The following is an 8,351-nucleotide window of genomic DNA, read 5'->3' as shown; positions in this document are numbered from 1 at the left end:
AGGTATGACTATCTTGATTCTGTCATAAAATCGTCATAGATGTACATGCATGAAAAAATATGCGACCTACTGTGACAAACACGTATCATCACGGAAGTGTATTTTTTGTAGTGAACGTTGCCGGCAATACTCAAATGGCTAATCTCGATAGACAAGTAACGCAAAATAGGCTAGGGGTTAACAATGCAATGGCAAGGGAATATATAATGGAGGGATACCACGATACCAAAATGATATGGAGGTTACCGTCTGTGTCGATGATGAGTGGCGGTGATCTTGATGGAGATACCAAGATGATGGAGACTTGTCCCTAAGTAGACGAAACACCTTAGGAAACAGAAAAACCGCGAACCCAAAACCTCAAATGTCAAATGTCAAATGGTGGTAGCGGGATGCGGTGGTGGAATGATGGGTTATGCGAGTACGCAATGTGGAAGTAGAGGTTATGGTGATGTACTATACACGATGTTGAAGTTGAGGTCGCCGTCTCTAAGCAGCCGGAACACCTTAGGAGACACAACACACAACTCAAACAAGCTCAAACAAATTTTGGTTATGTTGGGTGGTGGAAGTGTATGGTGGGTATGCCTATGCGAAAGTGGAGGTGGTGGTTGGTGAAGAAGCAACCGTTCCTAAGTAGCCGAAACACCTTAGGAGACTCGAGTCACAACTCAAACAACCTCAAATGCAAAGGGGAATAAAATGGGTTAGGTTGCGGAAGTCGGAGGTGGTGTAGCGGATGATGTGGTGGAGGGCCTAGGCAAAGACGCCAAAGTTCCAAAAATTTGATGGAGTCAAATGAAGTTGGTGGTATTTTTGTGGGAAAGGGGAATGTCAAGAGCTTCAAAACGAGCTAAAGAACGTCAAAATTGGAGTTCGGGTGAATTAGTTATGGCCGAAACAAAAATCAGCCGAAGTCAACATCTACAGGTTACGAACGTCCGTAAATGGACGGATGTCTGGTCGCCGAACGTCCGGTCGGGTCGGAAATCCGTAAATTTGGCTCGGGTTTGGGGTTCTATTCGTCCAGAAAGTTGCGGACGTCCGGTCGTTCCTGGGGCTCCGGACGCCCGTAAAACGCCGGTCGTCCGGTGGGTCAGGGTCAACGCGGGATTTGAGATCCGGGACGCGATTTTGGGCGGAATTTGATGATTTGAGGGTCAAAATTGAGGAGATTTCAGTGATGAAAGATGAGGAAAGTTGGGGAGATGCTAGATCCACTTGAAACCAAGCAAATCCATGGATCAAATCCAACAAAACTTCGTCAAACCAACAAATCACAAAAAAATTGGGGCTATTTTTGGTGGGGATTTTCGAAATTGGGGAAGAACACAACAAAATTAGGCTAGAAAACGAAGAGGGGAGGCTCCGAAATCGTGATCAACGTGGCTCATGATACCAAGATGATGTAGGGTGGAACCCTAGATGTCCAATCTTTCACGAAAGGAGCGGAACCCGCGAAGAACACAAAGAACACGAGGGGAAACACGAGAGAATCACTCAAACCAACAAGAACGATCACACATATGCTAGATCCTCAAACACATAGAGATCACACGATCCAAAGTCAACACAGGACGATACAAAGGGTAATCGGTTCTTCTCCGTGAGGAGATCTTGATGGTCTTCTCCACGAGGAGGTCTTGAATCCAATGTGGATCTTCTCCGTAGAGGGGTCACGGTCTCTCTCGTGGAGTAGATCCGATGTGGATGAGCGAGGCTCTATCTCTAATATGAGCTATCACAACGCTAACCCTAGCTAGGAGGAGGTAGGGGGTATTTATAGTCTAAGTGGGCAAAAGGGTAAGTGGGAAGGGATACAAGGCCAAAGGCCTGCGGCTGCGCACAGGCAGTTACCGGACGTCCGGTCGTTGTCGGACGTCCGACGGCTCGAGGGGGACCGGACGTCCGGCGGGCGTCGAAAGTCCGTCGTTTGCTTCGGGATAGGTGGCATCGGATTTCCGGTGAGCGTCGGACGTTCGGTGCCTGGGACTTGTCGGACATCCGGTGTTCATCGGTCGTCCGGCGGCTGTAGAGGGTCGGACGTTCGGTGGCGTCCGGTCGTCCGGTCGCTGTAGACTCTACAGCTCCTTCTTCTTCCGTCTTCTCTTCTAGGCTTCCCTCGTGGATGGTGTAGTTGTTCCTCGGCGCTTGCACTCCTCCTCGTCATCTGTGAAGCTCCGGCAATACCTATGCATGCGCACGAGAGGAATGTCAAGTAGTATACCATCCTCGAAGGGGTCAAGTGAGCACGTGTAAAGGAGATGATTCACCTTTGTGTATGTGAAGTAGATGCCGCACGTGTCACTCGCCGAACGGACTCCTGATATGGTGATACCATAGGATGCTCCGCATCATTTTGTGTGATTGAAGTTTTCAGTTTTGGGTTATCTTACGATGGACGAAGGAAGGATGTAAGAGCCTAAGCTTGGGGATGCCACGGCAGCCCAAGCTATTATTCAAGAATGAGCAACCAACTAAGCTTGGGGATGCCCCCGAGTGGCATCCCCGCTTTCTTCCAACAACTATCGGTATTTTGCTTGAGAGTATATTTTTATTCGTCACATGATATGTTTTTTGCTTGGAGCGTCTTGTATGATATGTGTCTTTGCTTGTTTTATTTTGTGTTTTAAGTTATCAATCCTTGTTGGACACACCTATTTGAGAGAGCCAAAATTATGTCATGACTTGTTAGAATTGCTCTCTATCCTTCACTTAAATCTTTTATGAGCTAGGACTTGCTCTAGTGCTTCACTTTTATCTTTTTGAGCATGGTGTGCTTAGTATTTTTGAATAAATTCTCTCTTGCTTCAGTTAAATTATTTTAAGAGAAAGAAAATTTGTCATGCTCATGATCTTCACATATATTTGGCTGAGCCTATGAAAAGCAACTCATGAAAATTAGTCCCAAAGTGATAGATATCCAAGAAGGATAAGTAAAGAAAATGTCATGAAGATCATTGGACAAAATAAACTTGATTCTTAGTAATAGTTTTGAGATATGATGATGTGATATGTGAGTTATGTTGATGAGTAATTGTGCTCTAGTAAGAATATTGGTGTTAAGGTTTGTGATTCCCTATGCATGCACGAAAGTCAATAATCATGCAATGAAAATTATATCCTACATATGGTGCATTATTCGGTGTTAATTATGCTTAATGCTTGCTTATGAGATTATTCGTTTCTTGGTTGGTCGCTTCCCAATCTTTTGCTAGCCTTCATTTTGCACCAAGTATGGCCTCTACTCATGCATCCAAAATCCTTTAAACCAGTTTTGCCACATGAGTCCACTATATCTACCTATATGCGGTATTCTTTTGTCGTTCTAAGCAAATTTGCACGTGCCATCTCTAATTTTCAAAATAAACTTCTCTTTTGTGTGTTTGTTTCGCTCGCGGAACGGTAACGGGTGGCTAATATTTTCCATGCTATATGTGTTATTCTCAAGATGAGTGTTTATTCACTTGTCATTGCACGAGAGTAAGGCAAAGGTATTAGGGATGCCCAGTCCCGAAATGCAAAAGCAAAAATGAATTTACTTTACGTTGTCAAATAATAAATTCCTTAGAAAGTGTTGGTATGGAGGGCACCCATGGATACGGTTAGCCATGGAAAGTGAAAGTTATGGTGGAAAAAGGAATAAACTTTATTTTCTGTTTGGGAACCGCCTATGATATATCTAAGCATGGAAAGTATTGGGAACTCTAAGTCGTTTTCGTTGGTGGGATGGATACACCTCCCAAAATGTTTTATCTCATTTTTTTTTTGCTTTGAGCTCTGACACCTCTACAAATCCCTACTTCCCTCTATGAAGGAACTTTCTTTTACTTTATGCAATTTTTATTTTGAAATTTGAGTCTCCATCTTCTCTCATAAAAAGCACCAACTAGGAGGCAGTATGATCGTGCTCAAGTATTGGGTGTAGTTAATATTCGACTGTGTTTCATGAATGGATCAATGTTTGAGCATGATGGGCTAGGGATAACTTATTTTAGCATTGATATTTTGAAAGACATGGTTGCTTGTTGATATGCTTGAGTATCTAAATTACTATGTCAAAACTATACTATTGCTTTGAATCACATAAAAGTCCAAATGTCCATGCTATAAAGAAAAGAATATGATATGACTTGATGAACAACACTCCACATCAAAAATTCTGTTTTTATCACTTACCTACTCGACGCCGAGTAGGAGTTAAGCTTGGGGATGCTGATACGTCTCCGACGTATCTATAATTTTTGATTGCTCCATGCTATTTTATTATTAATCTTGGATGTTTTATAATCATTTTATATTATTTTTGGTACTAACCTATTGACATAGTGCCCAATGCCAGTTCCTTTTTTTCATGTTTTTTACATCGCAGGAAATCAATATCAAACGGAGTCCAAATGGCACGAAACTTTACGATGATATTTTATGGGCCAAAAGGAAGCAGATGGGCCCTAGTTGCACCTGGGGGGAGTCCCGAGGAGGGGACAACCCACGAGGGCGCGCCAGGAGGCCCTGGCGCGCCCTGGTGGGTTATGCCTACCTCGGGTACCCCCCGGACTGCCTCTTCGCTCTATAAATACCCCCAAAAATCCCAGAACCCTAGGGGGGTCGACGAAATATTCATCCAGCAGCTGCAGAGTCCAAAATCACCAGATCCAATCTAAACACCATCTCGGATGGGGTTCACCACCTCCATTGGTGCCTCTCCGATGATGCGTGAGTATTTCTTTGTAGACCATCGGATCTGTAGTTAGTAGCTAGATGGCTTCATATCTCTCTCTTGATTCTCAATACAATGGTCTCTTGGAGATCCATATGATGTAACTCTTTTTACGGTGTGTTTGTTGGGATCGATGAACTTCGAGTTTATGATCAGATCTATGTTTTTATATCCATGAAAGTATTTGAATTTCTTTGATATCTTTTATGCATGATCTCTTATAGCCTCGTATTTCTTCTCCGGTATTTGGGTTTTGCCTGTCCAACTCGATCTATTTATCTTGCAATGTGAAGAGGTGCCCGGTAGTGGGTTCAATCTTATGATGCTTGATCCAAGTGACATAAAGGGAACCGACATGTATGTACCGTTGCTACTAAGGATAAAAAGACGAGATCTATATCTACCAAGATGCAGGCAGGAGTCGGTCTAATAATCTTGGACGTGATGCCTATGTAATGATCATTGTCTAGATATCATCATAATTATTTGAAGTTCTATCAATTACCCAACAGCAATTTGTTTACCCACCGTTTGCTACTTTTCTTGAGAGACGCCACTAGTGAAACCTACAGCCCCCGGGTCTTATTTCTCATATATTTGCCTTTACGATCTACTTTTTCCTTACTTTTATTTTCATATCTGTTAAACCAAAAATACAAAAATACTTTGTTGCACTTTATTTTATTTGCGATCTATTTATCCAATCTATTACAACCTTTTTACCGTCACGCACCAATTTCTGGCGCCATTATCCGGAAGGGATTGACAACCCCTTTAACACGTCGGGTTGCGAGGTGTTGTTATTTGTGTGCATGGGCTGTGTTGCGTTGTGTTGCTTGGTTCTCCTACTGGTTCGATAACCTTGGTTTCATAACTGAGGGAAATACCTACCGCCTCTGTGCTGCATCATCCCTCCCTCTCTAGGGAAATACCGACATAGTTCCAGCTACCATCAATGCGCATATTGGTTCCTACATATTCTACGAAGATCTTTATCCATCATACCATAATGACAACATATGTTATTCCCTTTGTCATCGGTATGTTACTTGCCCGAGATTCAATCGTCGGTATCTTCATACCTAGTTCAATCTCGTTACCGACAAGTCTCTTTACTCGTTCTATAATGCATCATCCTGCAACTTACTCATTAGTCACATTGCTTGCAAGGCTTATCATGATGTGCATTGAGAGGACCCAAAGATACCTCTCCGATACTCGGAGTGACAATCGTAATCTCGATCTATGCCAACCCAACAAACACCTTCGGAGATACCTATAGAGCATATTTATAATCACCCAGTTACGTTGTGACGTTTGATAGCACACAAGGTATTCCTCCGGTATCCGGGAGTTGCATAATCTCATAATCAAAGGAATATGTATTTGACATGAAGAAAGCAATAGCAATAAAACTTAACAATCATTATGCTAAACTAACATATGGGTCTTGTCCATCACATCAACCTCTTAATGGTGTGATCCCATTTATCAAACTAGATGATACCCCGCGCGTTGCGGCGGGATATTAGTGGTCCAAGCATAAGAAATAATAGATGGGAGCTATGTAGAGGACAAATATTGATAAATAAAGGAAAATAGAGCAAATGAATTGTACCACTGAACGACCAAAGTAGGATGTTTTAGTCACTGAATGTATAAATAAATAATGCCACTTAAAATAATTGTCTTCAAAATAAAGCTTACATGACATTTCATGTTCCAACCTTAGATGAAAGAACCCTTATAAAATCTGATATAAGCATTCACTTGTAGCTCTTTACAATTGATAATTTCCTTTTGTACGCAAAGAACATCAAGCGTTATTTCAAACAAAAATAATTTATCATTTCCAAAACAAAAGGGAACATGTATTTCCACAAAAAAGGCAATATGTAAGAAATTATTGATATTGTTTGCATGTACCATTTAGACCCCCAACTGAAATGAATGATGCAGAGAAATAGTTACTAAATCCAATGTGGAGATCTGCAAAACAGCAAATGGTGATGCCATAATATTTAATTAAAATGTTCTGTAAAACACTGTCGTAGACCAGGTTTCCATTTTCAGTACATAGTCGTCACTGCAAGCATATTCAGAAAGAACAAATTGCAAAAATTTTGAGTCCAAAACTTCAGGAACTGTAGCAACATGAGAAGCTAGAAAAGCTCTAGTACTACAGGTTATATGCACAATGAAATGTAAAGAAAACAAATACTAACCTTCATGTTGGCAGACACTGTGAAGTGCATTGATATAAGGAAAAGGACGGACTGAAAACCCAGAATTAATTTAGAGGAGTCAGCAACATGCACATGTGGAATATGAAGAAGTAATATTGGATGGAAGTAGCTATTTTAGCAGTTAGGGAAAATACCTAGTACTTATCCAAACACATTGGTATTTCGTTCTTTATTACTCACCTACATGACTGAGAATCACCACACATGAAAATAAAAATAACTGGTAAAAACATGAAAATAAAAATGATGTACCATTTTATAACATACTGTCTTTGGAGGTTCCACAAATCGACCATACTGAATGGAAGCAAAGCATGGTCAGGAAAGCAACCTGAGGGATAATTGGTCGTAAAAGCAGAGCATGATAGTGAAGAATGGTTGTAGTGGCTGCACTCACTATAGCCTGGAGGGGCCGATGCAAATCATTTCCCAAATTGAGGCACCGGTGACATTTAAAACATGATAAAAGTCTGTAATACTGGTCGTAACAGCGGAGCATGATAGTGAAGAATTGTTGTAGAGGATGCACTCAGTATAACCGGAGGGGTCGGTGCATAACAGGAGATGGAAAGCATTTCCCAAATTGAGGCGCTGGTGACATTTAAAAGATGATAAACTAGTAATACTCATCAGACATAATTGAAGATCCTGATTTACACCAAAAAATTCAAGCTGGTGTATATACAGAACATAAACAGCTACATGGAAGCCACCGCACACAAATAGACTAAGAGAGAGAGAGAGAGAGGGACGGAGAGAGAGAGAGAGAGAGTCCGTCCCAGCAGGCAGTAGCGATTAAGCTCTTGAGCGGGTCTGGAACCCATTAGGTGCGGCGGCAGATGGGGACTGTTGTGTAGCGGCCGTGATCCGGCCGGGCGGAGGACGGCTAGAACAACCTTCTCGGCGGGGCTGCTGCTTGGATCTTGAACGACGGCAGACAGCAAGCATGATATTGCTTCGATCCTACACGGTGAGGATGTACTCCATGGTTGGGTGGGCTACGGAAACAGGGGAGCATCGTGTTGAAGAAGATCAAGTGGAGGGGCGAGAGAATGGGAAGAGACAGGGATGCGGATAGCGATTAGCGGGGGAGAGCGAGGTCGTTCGTCTTCTAATAGATAATGAACCTTTTGGGCTGGTATGTTAATTGGAAGAAGAAAATGCTGACATGGCACTGTGGTGATCCTGGTGGGCCGTGAAACTTATGTGGCATGAAGGTGATGTGGACAGTGTGCATGTTAAGAGAATTAGAAGTAGTGGGGAGCAACTTTTTAAGAATGTAAGATGACAACACATGTCTATGGCTAGGAAACGTAACCATCTTTGATTAACGAGCTAGTCTAGTGGAGGCCTACTAAGGACACTGTGTTTTGTCTATGTATCCA

The 8,351-nt window shown here is 42.2% G+C and overlaps 1 long non-coding RNA gene across 1 annotated transcript; it reads right to left on the bottom strand.

Annotated features, from left to right (window-relative positions):
- Positions 1-6,377: 6,377 nt before the first annotated feature.
- LOC125509186 (uncharacterized) lies at positions 6,378-8,122 on the bottom strand. The gene is made up of 2 exons (XR_007283997.2): positions 7,101-8,122; positions 6,378-6,996 (listed from the first exon to the last, which is right to left on the bottom strand). It is a non-coding gene; the product is annotated as an uncharacterized LOC125509186 (long non-coding RNA).
- Positions 8,123-8,351: the final 229 nt, after the last annotated feature.

This window comes from Triticum urartu, chromosome 5A (assembly GCF_056163025.1).
Source record: "Triticum urartu cultivar PI428250 chromosome 5A, HENAU_Tu73, whole genome shotgun sequence".
Taxonomy (NCBI): Eukaryota; Viridiplantae; Streptophyta; class Magnoliopsida; order Poales; family Poaceae; genus Triticum; species Triticum urartu.
The sequence above is the reverse complement of the archived record's forward strand: the minus strand, read 5'-3'. Positions and strand labels throughout refer to the sequence as shown.